A 13,553-nucleotide genomic window follows, 5' to 3' on the forward strand; every position below is an offset into this window, starting at 1 on the left:
TCTTTCCTCCTTCTTCCTTTCTTTTCCTTAAATTTTTCCCTTTCCTTCCTTCCTTTTTCCTTTACACCTGTGCTCATACAGAGACTAATCTAAACCCCACTGCAACCAAAGGGAGCTTTTTAAATGACATTTTGGATCAGGCCCTGATATCTCTGCAGGGAGCAGGAATGGGAGCAGGCAGGATTTACATTTCATGGCTTTTAAAGAATCTGAAGTACGGTCAGCGGCGTTTGCCGAGGCTGAGTTTCACAAGTCTATGTGGATGTACCTCAGAATGTGTGTATGATTAACTTGAAGCCCTCTTCTGTAAGAAAGCAGGCAGATTCACTTTCCAGAGGCTGAACCCTGCTTCTCCAATTTTGAGATGAAAGTTCTTGCCAAGGCCTTGGCAGTGGACTGTCGCTGCTAAAGGGGATGGGGATGGGATCAGGGTATTTGTTGGTATCAGCTTCTGAAACTGAGGTGTCTCCACTGCAGACAGCCCCTGCTCTCTCAAGCACATAAAGCTGTGACAGTATATCATCAGCAACGATAAAAACGAGCCTTAAAGTGAACAAAACAAGACCTAGTATTTTTTTCTCCCCCCGCCTCCCAATCCTCCACCCAACTTAACTGCTTCCAAATTCCCTGATGAAAGCACTTTAATATGTAGGAAGAGCTGCTGGAGCCTGCAATGCGATTCAGTGTTCTGTGGTGTGGGATGAACAGATTTTCCTTTCCGTAGGGTTTCCTCCTGCAAAGTCATTGTAGAAGAGGGAATACTGTAAGATTAAATCTGTTTAAAATACTATATTCATGTCACACCAGATACGGTCTCCAGACTGTGCACAGTCTTTCAGCTTCCTTTATTGTGAAATCCTTTTAAAATAGCACAGTTTAGAGTAGAAAACTTATTGAAGTATAACTGTCTTACACCAACTCTGTCAGATAAAATGAAGGAAAGTGATCAGACTTCTTAAATGAATAAATCTGCTTAGTGTCTCTGGCTGCCTTCACACTCTCTTACTGTCTTTGACTACTTCCTTATTAATAAATTGATAGTTAAATAAAGCTGCTAAATGAATCAATGCACCTTGCCAGTGGAAGAGAGTTGGTGCCTCCTCTTCCAGCTCTGCTGTGCTGTGTCTGAATGGTTGTGGGTTTAGAGCTGGGATGGTCACAGCAAAGACTAAAAGCAGGTTGACCACATCGCTTTCTGGATGCTCCTCAGGTGTGAGGCTTGAGTACCTGTTCCTCTCGACCCCGTGCATTAATAACAGGATGAATTAACCGATTGGCATGAAAGGAGAGGTCGTCCTGAGGAAAATGACACCAAAGGTCCATGGGAGTCATTCGCTTTTAGAGATCCCGGGCCAGGTGCCAAGTATTGCATTTATGGAAGCACGGTCCCCTTTCTCAAAAAAAAGAAAAAAAAAAAGAAAAGGGAGAAAAAAAAGAAGGAAGGAAAGAAAGAAAAAAAGAAAAACAAAACAAACAAAAACCCCATGCCACCGACTTTTGTTTTCAGAGCTGATCTGGAATCAAAATGCTGGAAAAGCACCTATAGTTCGTCTTGCCTATTTTTTTTATTCAAGTCAATCAGACTTGTGGTCTATTCTTGCTCTGATTATGCTGCACAGTTACAATAAATGGACAAAGCTGAAGCATTCCTGCAGGCAGTTTATAGAAAAGATATGTATGTGCCTGTGTATGGACACTCAGGGAGAGAAAGTTGACTGTAAGGGACACAACAAAATATCCATATTTAAGAAATGTGAATTGACTCGCTGACTTATCTCACTTATTGTACAAAGATTCACTCTATGTTGAAATTTTTTTTAAATTAGATTTTAAATATGTGTTGACAGGATGAATTTGTACAGTGTGAGTAACTGCAGGGAGAAATGACAGCTCTGCTTTTGTTATTAAACTACTGTCTGGAAAATAATGGAGTGTGTACAAAAATTGATTATTATTTTGCCAATTACATTATTGCAGCTAATAACGATCATTAAGAAAGAAATCCAGAAAGCTACATGCTTTTGTGTCTTAGAAGCTGATATTCACTGGTGAGGCAAAAATATGTGTTTTTTAAGGTAATTTGTCAGTAAGAGTCTCCTGTTATTAATGTGAAGTAAATACTAGATGTGTGAGCTAGAAATGTTTCACTTCAAACTGTGTTCATTTCTTCTTCACTCAGAGTTAATAAACAGTGCAAGAGACTTTCTAAATTTAATTTAGGATTTGCATATAAAAGGTCCTATTCTGTACCATAGTGGCACAACAGACAGGCTTTGCAATGTTAAATATTCCTTTTAATAACGGTTTATTTTAATATATTTACTAAATTAGGTACCCGAGAGAATCATCTACAACGGTGATGTGAAAATCCCTGTTACCTGAGGTCAAAAAAAAAAAAAGGTATGTTTTCATTTTCGTTAGCAATTTGACATATTTCAGCAGGGGTGGTAATTTTGCTGCTTTGTTTTCTGCTGCTAAGATGGTGCTTTTTGCTCCAGCCCCAGGGAGCTGGTGACAGGCTATGGTGCAGTTTCCTGGGCTTTTGGGTGAGACTGACTTTCAGGTGCCTACAAGAAACCGTTTGCAATGATGGGGCTTTGTACTTTTGTCAGCCAGGCAGCTCTCCCGTGTCCCACAACTCATATATAATCCTTTGCAAATGTTTTCTTTCTTTTTCTTCAAATGCTAGCGTTCAGACATCAGCTACAGGGATTAAGGATGGGTCTTCTGAAGATCTCCCTCAGATCTCGATGAAAATCATGAGTCTGTGTTAGACAACTTCAGTACTTACAAATTACAATAGAGTTTAATTCACAGCCCCCCTTTCCTCTGGAAATTCATGTTCATTCAGTCTGTCAACATTGACTAAAAAATACACCGCTAATGAAAATGTGGGAATTAAAACTTTCAATCCCTTCCCCTGCTGGACTCAAAGAGGCACTTTATTTTCTTTTTTTCCATGGAATCTGATTTTTATTGACCTTGACTATAAAAATACTAAGTGGGTTAAATGAGCACCAAGGTTGCAATGACAGATTCCTGTGTGAATTTTTTTATGAAACCTCCTATTTTAGTTAAGAGCACAGGATGCCGTACAGCCTGCCGTGCTTTGATCAATGGTTAAGTGCTATTAGAAAACAGCTGAATTTTTTTAGCTCATGGAATCAGGCTTGTCTCAGTAATAGATTTATTTTTTATTTTTAAAAGAAATGTAAATAATAAAATAATAGATTCATTTTCTATTCTTAAAAATACATTTAAATAATAGGTTTATCATTTAAAATTTAAATGCAAATGGGGAAGATGTAATTGGTGCTTTAAACTCTAAAATAAATAGCACTGAGAGGAGTTTTTCATGGTGTATGGGCTGCAGGAATAGGTTTCTCAAGGAGCACCAGAAGAGCTTCATTTTGAGCCTGATGCTCCTCTCACTTCCCCGAGGAACACCCTGGGTAGGGTTTTGTCTTAATTGCATGGTTTTTTCTGTATTTCACAACTGTAAATGAGAGGGAAACCGGACCATTTGTGGGGGGTTTTTTGTGAAAATTTAAAGTGCAATATGCTTTTTTGCAAGGACAGAACCAAGTCACAATTCAGCTCAAGTAAATACATGAAGTGTGTATTTTCCTTGCAAAGGTGCAGCACATATTTCGTCACCTTGCTCCTACTGTAACATTTCTAATTTCATTAATCCCATAGCAAAACATTCGTGTTTCCTGTAATTTATATATATATATAGGACTATTAGATTTATATAAATCAGTGATACATATTCTTCTTAGCAATATAATAAAGAAGAAAAGCTTGTGAACACTTGTGATCTCAGGACTTGCTTAGCCTGCTGTTCTCCAGGACAATTCCTTGAGCCTTCCTCCATTATTTTATGATTGCGTTTTCACATATTATAGAAAAAAACCCCAAACCAACCGGCAGCAAAATCCATTACTTTTAAGCAAATAGCTCCTGAGTCTCGGAAGAGTTAACAAACTTTTATGGCAAGGTTCAGACAGTTCTGACCCCTATGGTAATATTTCATCTAAGGTTACTGTTGGGAGAGAAATCAAATTTCAGCTGTGAACATGATTGACAGGTGAAAGCAAGAGAGAGAAAGACATCTGGTCAGATGGGGAATTTGGGAAGGAGAAGGACAATTCAGGGAAGTGTCTCTGCAATATTAGGAATAATAAGCTTAGATATGAAAACTCCGATCCTCCGCGCTGTCTGGAGGGGCACTCACTTGATATTCACAGAGGCATTTTGGTTGGGGGAATTTAAGACTGTGCATTTGTAGCAGTGGCCAGTAGTTTCCATGGTCTAACTTTCTAACTTGGCTTCTTTGAAGGAATTGTGTTATTTCTGGCACACTTTTAGCATTTCAAGGCAATTCGTTTTGTGAGTGTGACGGGAATGTTTGGTGGTTGCTGGTTAAGTGATTCTCACCGTAAGGTCTCTGGCAGGTCAGGTGGCAGCAGGGTTGGTGGAGGTCAGGTGGTGGTGTCATGCCATGTCCTCCAGCCTGGTGGGATCTCTGGGAATTTTCAGAGTAAGCACTGCAGGACAGAAATTGTGTTTATGAAATGCATTGTTACACCAGCAACAAAATTCGTTGCTACCCCATAAAATACCACGAAAGGGACATTGTGGTATTTTACAAAGCAACTGTTATTTACCAAAGGCCACGTTCTGGCCTTTTCCAACCTCTAACAGCATCTGTCCCCCACAACACGGATGTAACCCCAGGTGTATTTTATTGTGCTTCAGTGTATTTTGTTGGTGCAGAAGACCTTTTCCATCCTCCAACATCATGAAACCAACAGGAACAAAACATCCCTCTATTTCCTGATCAGCATGATGATGTTGGAAAGTAGAATTTTCTTCTGACATAAAAAACTGTAGCCAGGTTTTCTCTTAAAAAGGGCAAGAAAAATAATCTGTTGTTTTTTATCACCGTGTGTAACACTTAATGTTTCAGTTTTCAAAGAGGCTCTGAAGGACTTTTTTAGGGCTCCAAGGGCAGGATGTGGCAATGATGGACCCTGGGATCTAAACTGCATCCTACCTACATCCCAGGTGAGAGGGGAGGTCCTGGGTGGGCTCCTGGCCCCACTGCAGGCTTTGGTAAAATCCCCCTTGAATTCCTGTGTTCCACACTTCCACCGCCATGGGAATGTCTACAGCCTTTTCATACTAATAAAGAGCAAAATCTGAACTCATACTGCAGTATCTGAGCTGTGAATTCCCTGGATGGATGTTCTTATTTGGGAGTAAGTGTGGATTTTCCTCCTCACCAATACAGCTAAGCTGCTTTCAAAATAAAATAAATTAACCAGGAAAATCCACTCTTATTCTAGAGTAGGAGTGTCCACCCAGGGAATGGATAGCACTGTGGTGTAGTTTACTACCTCATTTCCCCATATGCATGAGACCTAAACTAAGGGGAGAATAAGGAGCAGTAAAGAACAGAAATGTATTTTCTGTTCCTTTTCCAGTTTGCCTCTAAGACCTTTCACACAAGAGAAGTCATGGCACTCTGAAAGTATACATTTACTTACTTTACACTGCTATTCCTGCATTCTCATATGCATTTTTAAAAGAGATTTTTGTTTTGTGCGAGACCTTTTTCATCCTCGTGCTGTTCATTTGTATTTTTGGTGTGCAGTTGAGTCCATGTGTTGCCCATGACATCATTTCATCTTCCATGGCCATGGCCTGCGATGTCAAACCACCCAACTTCACTGTAAACTAGACCTTGTCACCTAAGTTTTATTCTTAGACCGTACATCTGATAAAATTGAAAATTAAAGCTAGGAACTGTAAAACCAATCAAATTTCTTTATGCATGAGTGAGTTATTTTTAACTTTCCGTTGTTGAATTTACACTCCCTGTAAAATGTCTGTATTTTCCAAGGCTGATATCAAGATAACTTCCATGAAATATTATTGGCAAACTTCCCGCAGCAGTCAATGGGAGCCTTGTATGTATTTTTCAAGCAGATGTGCTGTATTAAGCCTAAATGAGAATCTTTTTAATCAAATGGGATGCAATATGTTATTCTTGATTAAAAAATTCATGGTAACCTCTCTCCCTCCCTTTCCTCTCCCCAAACATATTTTGTACAATATACAGGTCATTTCACATAGGTAAAAAAAATTTCTGAAATGTTTATTAAAAGCACAACTTTACTATGGATAAAACTCCTTTCTAGCTCGTTTCTATGAATCTGAAGTAAGAAAACTTCTTGAGTTTTTATGAGCAAAGAGAAAGTATGTGCTCTATGTGACAGCTTTTAATCCTCTAAAATTCCCAGCAAAGTCAATTTAATAGTTTTCCCTGTGTTTAGAGTAAGCTCTAAAATATTTTCCAATGATGAAGCTCTTGCTGTTGTTTAGTTCTAATAAAGGATTCTAAGTTGAGTGCTAAAAAAAAAAAAAGTAATATTTTTAACATCTCTTCTGGGTTTTCTAATTTGTGCCACTTACCAAATGATTCACACTGTACCAAAATACAGGAGATTGATGAGACAGGAAAAGTTCTGATTTAACATCCCACATATAAAATTACTTCTCAGGCTTCCACATATAGTCCCAATGTTTGGAGAGTGAAGAAAGCAGGAGTTGGGAGTCACGGTCTGACTCACTTGTGAGACTTTGACCCAGTTATTTGATTCTAGATTCAGCAAAATACTGAAGCACTTTAAACTTGTTATCTGAGGTTTCTTCTAAAGGTCTGTTACCGTTGATCTCTTTATATCTCAGTTTACACAGTTATAAACATAGATAATTAGCTCTTACCTTCTAGGCTTTTGTGGGAGTTAAAAAATAGCTGTAATGTTCCTTGAAGCCCTTTAATGAAAGCTTGTTTATTGAAGTGCTTGTCATGTACCTTATTTTGTATCCTGGGATGAGAAATCATTGGTGTTGCCCAAGTCCCACGCACCGTTTCTACTGGGATGGGAATTTAGTCTCCGGAGTGCACCAGGCCAGGAGGATAAAGATCAGGTGCTTTGGGAGCTGGTAATTTTCTGAATTACACATAACCTAACTTTACCCTGATTTTGAATGTGTCACAATGTAGGCAAAATCATGGCTCAGTTATATGCCCCCTTTCTCTCTTAAAGACAATATATCTTTAATACCTATACGTTCACACACATATGTGGAATAGCTCCTGTGCACCTGCAAGACATGTAGAGGTCACACCGTCCTTGTAATTCCCCCCCTTCCTGCCATTACCTTTATTTCCCAAGGTTCAAGCCATTATCATTCAGCAGTTGTGCAGCTTTTCTTTTCTTCCATCCCCAAATTATTATTGTTTCCCTCCTACCTTCTACCCCTCCCGATCCGTAATGGAGTCCTCAGCTGTAAATTTGCTAACCGTAAAGATTTTTGCTTGAAATGTTTTGAAAACGCCGTGAGAAAAAAAAAAAAAAGAAAGAAAGCAAGCCCATGAACAACACGCTGTGCCCTGCTCCAGCACTGCACTTCCACGGCAAAGATAATAAAGATATTAGCACTCATATAATTTCAGATAGGAAATGAAACCAGACATGAAAGAAACACTAGCTCCAGCTGTTGAGTGGGAATCAAACTAGCTATGGGAATTACAGGTATTGTCACCGGAGACAGCCTGACTTCTGAGAAATGACCTCAGGTGTAGGAGCTTGCTGTGGCCCCTTGCAGATATTAACACCTAATTAACAATCTGCGAGAGCATCCTACATCTTAATCACCAGTGAGGTGAGAATGACAATCACAAGGAGGAGAAGGAGAAGGGAAATGGTAATTTTTCCTCTGCACGCATCATCTAATAACCATGGTTATTCAGATGCAGGTAAATGCGATTTCCTTTTAGTCATTTCTGTCTATTGGAAGGCACAGTAAGTTCATTTGCTAGCAGGTAGGCAGTGGAGGTGAGAATTGAATTGATCTGAGATACTCTGAAAAATTGACCCTGAGGTCATTCCTAGTTTAAATTGGGAAGTAAGGCTGAGCTCATGTCTTCCCTTTCTTCTCTCCCCTCTCCCTACTCCCCCCTCTTTTTGTGTTTCCAGGCATATTAGTCTGCACCGTGTAATTATTTAAACATACTCTGATGGTGGGGAACCTTGTTCCCTCAAAGTTAATCAAAATAAAGAGCGCTTTTGTTAGCGGTGATAGGTAATTAAGCCGCGGCCCCGCGTTGAGCAGAGGCATTGTGCTGGGTTATTGACGGCAGGGTCGGGCTCCCCGGCCCTTCTGCGCGCAGCCCAGCCCAGATTCAGGCGCAGGCTAATTTAAGGAAAGGGGGTGTGAAGGCGTGTGAGTGCTTAACGGGGCCAGGCTGTAAAGGAGCGGGGTGCACGGCAGCGCATCCGGAGTCTCCCGGAGGAGAGGTTTCCCTGGGGAGAGGTGCGTGTTTTAAAGAGGTGAAAATCAGAGGTGGCACTTCCCCTGCCCGCCTGCGGTTTTCTGGCTGTGGTTTTAGCCAGCAACAGCTGTAAGTGTTCATGGGAGCAACCCACTAACCCCATTTCAGCTCCAGCATAGATACTTAGGGCCAAAATCGGCTTCTTATTAGCGGTGTAAATGCTCAGGAGCATGGGGGAGCTAATAGAGAGGTTCTGGACTTAGACCCATGCCAAAAGGCTGGTGCTAGTAAAATGCAAGCAAGAAAGTAAAACAAAGGTAGGATTTGCTTGGTTCCACCAAAGCCAAGGCAGGAGTAGCCTCCCTGGGATCTGTGGTGATGCTCCAGCTTGCCTCTGTATCACTTGGGCAGGATCTCATGGAGTTTTAATGTGATACCTTTTAATGGATGCTTTTATGTGTGCTTCCAAACAGCTTCCACTTTCAAACGGCTTTACAGGAGAGTTAAAACGAGAGGCAGGCAGGAAATGAGGGATAGGTACATAAGTATATGTTGTAGTCCTCATTCTGCAGTGGCTCTACCTACAGCACTCCCTTGCTATGCTCAGGAACAATCTCTTTCCATATTACTTGGACCCAAATTATATTCTAAGAAGGAAAGAATGGCAAAGTGGAGACAACATTATATTAACCACTCAGCTTCCATCGAAAGTCACATCATTTTCTTTCCCAAGACAAGAGATAATCTCTGTGTTTTCTGTTGTGCTCGCTTCTTTGACTCCTTTAGCTTTGTTTTCCTGTGTTGGCCTTGCACTAAAAAATATAACTTGACATCTTGTGTCTTCTCAGCTAAAAAGGTATCAGTTCCTGGACTTAATGTCAGCTGTACCCAGATCAAAGGCAAGAAACATAAAAGTTGACATATATTATTTATTTCATGGTTTACATCAATGATGCTTCTCTCTACCCTTTTTTGTTATTATTGCTGATGTTTTGCCCATAATGTTGCACTCGCTTCTCAGACGTGTTTGTCCCCTACAGACAAATATTCATATTAATGTAATCCATCAGCAGCTAACAAATGCCAGCTCGCTTCAGCATTTTCCGCACATCCAAAAATCCCATTGTTTTTGCAGGACTCGGGTGTGAGAAGAATGCAGGATCGGGCCCAGGGGTGGAATTTCGGAGCTGGAGACTTTCTCCCTCATCCCCAGCAATGCCCGGGGCTGGCTGGAGCAGCAGCCTGGGGCACTGGCGCAGGGAGTGGGAGACGCTGCATTCCCTCCCTGCATTGTGAGCTGCTGCAGAGGCGAGACGAATGCCAGGCTTGGAGGGGAGCAAAAGCTCAAAATAGACTTTTTTTTATTTAAGTTGTTTGGGTTTCCCCCCCCACACACACCTTTCCCCATCTTTCTTCCCTGCCTTTGGAGTTCTGAGTGAGTAATACAGGGTCTGTCTTATAAATGTGTCCAGAAAATCATCTGAGATCAGTCAGAAATGCTGCTCCAGCCTGTGCTTCCCTCTGACTGCTCCGCTTAGTGTAAAACTTTCCTTTTTTTTCCCTCTTTGTCAACAACTGTGGCAGGTTCTACTTCCTGAGTTATAGAATCATCTGAAATGCTGTCTGATCTTGCCCCCTACCCTCCCACGAGCTATTTTTTTCTGCAATGAAAATAATAATGCTTGAGAACCATCCTTGGGATTATTTTTTTTTTGTTTTGTTTTGTTTTCTTTTGTTTAGTTTGGTTTTATTTTAAAGCTTGCTGACAATTGTCAAATGTTCATTCCAGCAAAGAAGTCCTCGGAGGGTATAGCCCTGCTGCACAGCCAGGCAGGAGTAATTTGCAGTGCTCCTTGGAGCTCAGCTATTCAGCCAATGTGTGTCGCTTTACTATTTCTTTAAAATTTAATTGGGATCAGGCAATCAAGTGTCTCCAAATTTTTTTGCCTCTTCAGGCTGCAATAAAGCCACTTATAATTTATAATCAAAGTTTGGTATCGTTAAACTAAACTGTAAAACCTACTTCAGGGCTTCAGTCGTAAAATAAGTATACGATAAATATTGCAATGGGGCTTGAGCAGCACAGCTAACAACAGGACAGAGAATGCATGAACACACACACGTATTTCACACTTGGGTTTTTTTTTATTTTGACTTTGTATGCATACGTTTAGTTCCAGAGGTAAAAAAAAGAGATCGAAATAATAGATAACCGACAAGTATTCTTTCTTGGAAAAATTGAAGCTAAGATGGATTTATAGCCCTACTAGTTTATTTAAATGCAAAATGAAGTGTTAATTCATTAAAGTCATTTATGCATCAACATTATTTTTATGTCTTTATTTATATTTTCCTGTAATGTGGAGCAATGTAGTATTCATCCCGGGTTTTTCTGTCTGTTGACTGTACTGCTCCTTTGCTTAGATTTTTTTTCTAACAAGGCAGCTCATTTAGAAAGAAATGTTTATGTGAAGTGCTTGTCAGTTGGCATTTTTACTGGTGTGCTAACCCAAAGGTAAAATATAAAGGCACGTCTTTTCCTTGCTGGCTTGTTGCTACTAGAAGGGTTCCTCCCTTGTTAGCTTGATAAATAATTTTACTAGCGGGAATCTGCTGAATTTTTATGCTTGCTGTCTATTTTCTGCTTGCTGCAAATAAATTCCAGCACTCAGAGGGCACTAAAACTCCAAACACATGGTATTTTCCCATTTTGTTGCTGGTTACCTAAAATATTTATTTCATCTTGTGTTTTTAATTAAATGTTTTTTTTAAAAAAAGAGAAGGAAAAAAATACCTAATGTTTTACAATTATTTCCAAATGGAGGTTTAAGTCCGGATTGTACCTAATATGAAGTCTTGGGTTTAAATAAAACATTATCACAGGTAAACTAAATGGGTAGTGTTAAATCAGTCATCACTCCAACTACCTAATGGTTTTCAGATTGAGTGCAAGGTTTATTTATTGATATATTATCCCTTTAAGCATTTCTTACAGTTTATTATGTACTTTTAGGTTTCCCAGTTCGCAATCAAGAAAGCTAATCTAATTTGCAAAATAAATTCTCTAGTTTGGCAAGAGAAAGCATCAAAAAGGTTTAGATTATGGGTTGTCATGGCATGTATGGCAGAAAATACTTTCCAAGAAAATAGACTGGGAAGGCTGAAGTGGAAGAGGCACTGGTTCGCTTTTTTCACTTTTTTTAAACTTTTTTTTTTTTTTAAGCTTTATGCATTTTGAAATTTTAATTTAATTCGAGAAAGCAAGAGCCAAACCCAAAAATCTCTGCTTCCTCCCCCATAGCAAACTCTGCCTGTCAGAGGGTGGTTGTCACTGTTGCACATCTGGAGACTCACTGCTCCTTGGCAGCACATCCCTACTCAGTGTCCCACGTGCCTGATTTTGGAGGGCTTTGCAGCCCTGCATGGATTTGGGAGCTGGTTTGTGCAAGGCTTCTCCTTCACCAGTGCCGGTGTTTAGATCTGCCTGGGGTCAGGTCCTCTTGCAGTGCTCGTGGGTGCTGGTGTCATAGGGACAGATTATTTTGCTTCTGACAGGATCCCTCCCTGTGGCTTCTGTTGAGCAGTTCCACATCTTCCCAGAGTCACAGGGATACAGCCAGCATCTCTTTCTTACACATCTGCACAGTTCAGGGGGTGAGCAGTTAAAGGATCTGGATGTAGGCTGGTCACACTGCCGTCCTGTCCTATGCCCACCCCATCTTCACCCACAGAAGCCTGGCTGGTGCAGGGGAGCCGAGCAGTGTGCTCTGTTTGGGCTTTCCCTCAAACAGCAGAAACCCTTGAAGATGCCAGGCAAATCCATGGGAAATTTTAGAATTATTTGCATATTTTTAGCGCAATTCATCTCAACAAAACTTTGGCCCAAATTCTTGGATTCTTACACCAACCATCCTCCCATTGGTTTGCTTCTTTCCATAAGAATTAGGGGATGGATCAGAGTGGTGTAACCCCTGCAGACATCAGCCTTTTCATTTGCAGGAGTACATCCCAAATCAAGTAATTAACTGGTGGGAAAAACTGATGCACCAACCCTGAACAGATAAGGGAAAAGCTTCCACAGTGGGGAAAATTACCCTTGGGGGCTCAGCTGCATAAAATTATAAGTGAAATAGGGTTACAAGATGCCTCAGGAGGTGATGTAATCCATCCCTGTGCCATGAGGCAGGGTCAGACAGGCTTACATTATCCATGACAGGTATTTGCATAACCTGTCGTTGAAGCCCCCCACGGAGAGTGTGACACCTCCGTGGAGCCTCCCTGGCAGACCTTGTCCACCGTCCCTTCCTAAAAGCATTTCTCCTTGTCTGACCTGCAGCACAAGTCCCTCATGTCCCAGTCACCTCAGACGCCAAGGACAGCCCATTCCTTTCCTCTTTGCACTGACCCTTTGCATATTTGAAGGCTGTTGTTATGGCTTGCAGCAGCCTCCTTTTCTCTAGACTAAACAGCTCCACGTTTTTCAGTCTTTTCTTCGTAGGTTATGGTTGTGACGTTATTTAATATCTTGTCTGAAGAGTCCACATACAGTAAACTTGCTGGAATTCAATTTACCTGTGTTGAAAAGGACTGTGAGGATGCTGCCTGGAGGCTTTACAGCATCTGAAAGGGGGATAATTTAATTCTTACTCTGATATTCTGTCCTTTCAGGGATGGAGGGTAGGGAGCATTTCTTTACCTGGAAGCATTAACTCCAGCATCCCCATGAATTTACCCTGTTAACAGTAATATTGTAGTGCAACGTAGAGCCGGAGTGTAGTGACAGGCTTTAGGAAGCATGTTTTGCCATTTTATAATTTTATATATAAAAGTGAGAACAGGAGATTGGATGCAGCCTCTGTGGATGCAGGTAACACCTTGGGGTGTGCCTTCAAGGTGCTCCATGCAGAATTTGTCCCACAAGTTGCATGAATTTCAGCAGCAGCTGAGCAGCTACAGCCACCTGCACACCACCTTTCCCTCTGCTGGTGTTGCTGCTCATCCCTAGTTTGGTTAGATCCAGCTTTTCCTTTGTGACAGAAGGAAGTTTTCCACAAAATGCTACTGATGAAGGTGAACCAAAGAGGGTTTTTCACCCATCTGCATAGACCTGGACTTTGCTTTTGGCTCGAAGTTGCTTTTTTAAAAGTTGGAAAATACTTTAGGGCTCTTTTAATGAAGATTCTCTTTGCATCTTGAAAAAAAATTG

The 13,553-nt window shown here is 40.8% G+C and overlaps 1 long non-coding RNA gene across 2 annotated transcripts in view; it reads left to right on the forward strand.

Moving 5' to 3' along the window:
• Window positions 1-1,419: 1,419 nt before the first annotated feature.
• The window catches only part of LOC113968597, a 51,203-nt gene continuing 39,069 nt past the window's right edge, over window positions 1,420-13,553 (forward strand). For both annotated transcript variants that reach the window (XR_003534578.1, XR_003534579.1), the window contains exon 1: window positions 1,420-2,400. This is a non-coding gene — a long non-coding RNA (uncharacterized LOC113968597). The remainder of the gene's footprint in view (window positions 2,401-13,553) is intronic.

The sequence above is a fragment of the Neopelma chrysocephalum genome, unplaced genomic scaffold (genome assembly GCF_003984885.1).
Source record: "Neopelma chrysocephalum unplaced genomic scaffold, ASM398488v2 Primary Assembly neopelma1_68b, whole genome shotgun sequence".
Taxonomy (NCBI): domain Eukaryota; kingdom Metazoa; phylum Chordata; class Aves; order Passeriformes; family Pipridae; genus Neopelma; species Neopelma chrysocephalum.